Genomic DNA, 2,688 nt, shown 5'->3' with positions numbered 1-2,688 from the left:
TAGGTACAATACACTGAAAGAAATGCAATGGCAAAATTTTAACTGTTAAGGCACACTGCAGTAATTTTTTAAAAAAAATGTTAAAGTTACTCATTTTTGATGCTCAAAGAATCACAGTCTGTAAAGTCCTTCCTGCCTGGCACTCAAATCAGCAAATAAGTAGTTGCAGCCATGACAAGAGGATGCACAACGTCCAAAGTACAGACTCTTAAGCACTTAAACCGTTTAAAGAAAGTCTCATTTCATTAATTTTTTGAATAAATTACAATTCATACCAACAGCTAAAATGTTGCAGAAGTAATTGTTACATAAGTGACCAGCAGAGAAAAGAAAATCAAGGTAGAGTATGATTTTACATTACAGACAACTTCCATCAATTGGAACATTAATTTATTGACATTAAATATTTTATAACAATTCCTATAGCATAGTTCTTATGATAAATTTTGAATAATGTATATTTCACTAAAAAGGAACAGTTCCATGTTTATTTCCTGTAGTTGTCACACAAATGTGAAGTGTCTATTGGATGACAAAAAACAAACATTTTCCTTACACCACACACATGTGATAAAAGAAAAAAAATCAATACATTTCAGCACTTTGCAGTAACTATTAGTTCTATTTCATGGAGTAAGAAATGGTCATGGATGTTGATCTGTAAATTGTGCTGTGTACCAAGCATATATGATCAAATTTGTGAGACGCGGTGATGCAAACCGACAATGCAGAAATGACTTCAGTTTAATAATTCTGTTCCACTGATAAGCCTGAAATGACAAAGAGATACTGGAAATTATATTGTCTGACAATTTCCTGAAAAAATCTTTACACTGTTGAAAAATTTTGTTGAACAGAGGCTAAATCACACTATTAGTTCCAGATGTAATAGGAATTATATTAACAGTTTCATTGGCATCATCCTAAAGATGGAAGAATTATGTCCAGGTCAAGAGTCCAACAGAAGCAGTGAATTATTCTCTATGAATGGTGAGAAGACATTTAGGATGTAACACTGAAAATGATTCTCTCCCATTTTTCCAGATTTTGCTACATTGATTACAAGTCTCTTGTGAGTAAACAGTGGTTTTTAAACATTCTTGGTCCTAATTTGCATTGATGTTCTGGAGGACAGAGAGAGAGCTGCAGAAACAGTAATTTACTGATACTTATCACTGGCTTTGTTGTGTATGTGTTTCATTGACTGCTCAAGTGACTGTCTAGTCTTTGCTCAAAATGACAAAGTGCAGTTTGTACGAAACCTGACTGACTGGCTATATATGCAGCTTTTAGGGAATAATAAGGAGCTCCATCTTCACATCAGCTATGAATTTCTCTAAGATATTACCTATTAATGACATCTCTACGCATTTACCTGAGGTATACTTCATAATTTTGCGACTTCCTCTTCCATACACTTTACCAAGTCTGTTTAACAAGATCAAACAAGCCTGAAATCAGTAATGTTCACATCACTTGCAATTCAGAGTGCCCATCTCATAGATCTTCCTTGGTAACTGTGCACTGACTCATGAGCAGTCCTAAATCTTTTGAGTAGTTTCTCTTTCTCACTTTCGTGAGTTTCATTTTGATGCATATTTAGTACTTCGCGTAAATCTTTCTTCCCTTTATTCAATTTTTATCCAGATTTTACTAAATGAAACTGGCTTTGCACACAGCTTAAATTTAAGTGTTCTCTCCCTCCTTCATTTAACAAAAACTCTGCATCCTTTGTCACTGAAAGCTATTACTACAAACATTTTCTTTTGTTTTGGAAGGTTTTTTAAGGGCTTTAATTAGCACAACAATCATCATTCTAACCACAATTCACAGAACTGCCCAAGTTATTTCCTATTTCTTTAATGTTACCACAATTTCCAACGAAGTGTCAAAATCGTAAGAATGAATGTCTAAGAAATTTACTAATAAATAACACATATATAGGTCTAGAGTAAAAGTGGGCGATTTCAATTGCATACCATGTTTATATTTTAGCTTTGGAAGGTTGAAACTTATCAGTAGTGAATGCACATGCATCAACAAACGAAAATGAGGATTAATTAAAGAACAGTTCTACGAAGACTTGGAAAAAGAATGCTGTGCAGTACCTAAATATGACCCGATGCTAGTAATAGGAGATTTTAGTGCAAAAATGAGGAGGATGAACATCCACATAGAGTTTCTGGAAAATATTTATGACATGAAGAAAACAACGAGAATGGAGACTTACTAGGCCAATTCACAGCATGAAATAATATGATTGTTATAAGTATCTGCTTCTCACATAAAAAGATCCATATGGGTACTTTGACAACTACACTCAATGGAGTAATCAATCAGATTGACCATATTTTAGTGATTGTACGCCACTCCACATCAATTATGGGTGTACAGAGCTGCAGAGGACCAAACTGTGCCTCAAACTACTTTGTCATAAAATCAGTCATGAGATAGAAACTGTCACTAACAAATGGTAACAGAATAGGGAAGAGGATGAAATGGAATACTGACAAACTGAAAATCCTTAATGAAGTAAAAAAATACCAAGTAACACTAAGCAGAAAGTTGAGCAGTGAAGAGACCACAGTAGGAGTAGACAAAAGGTGGAACAATACTGAAAAAGTCGTTAAAGATGCTGCAGAAGAAATAGTAGGCATATGAAGGAACAGAGGAACCCAGGACTGGTTT

The sequence above is a fragment of the Schistocerca gregaria genome, chromosome 4 (assembly GCF_023897955.1).
Source record: "Schistocerca gregaria isolate iqSchGreg1 chromosome 4, iqSchGreg1.2, whole genome shotgun sequence".
NCBI classification, from domain to species: Eukaryota; Metazoa; Arthropoda; class Insecta; order Orthoptera; family Acrididae; genus Schistocerca; species Schistocerca gregaria.
This window is presented reverse-complemented; position numbering follows the sequence as displayed.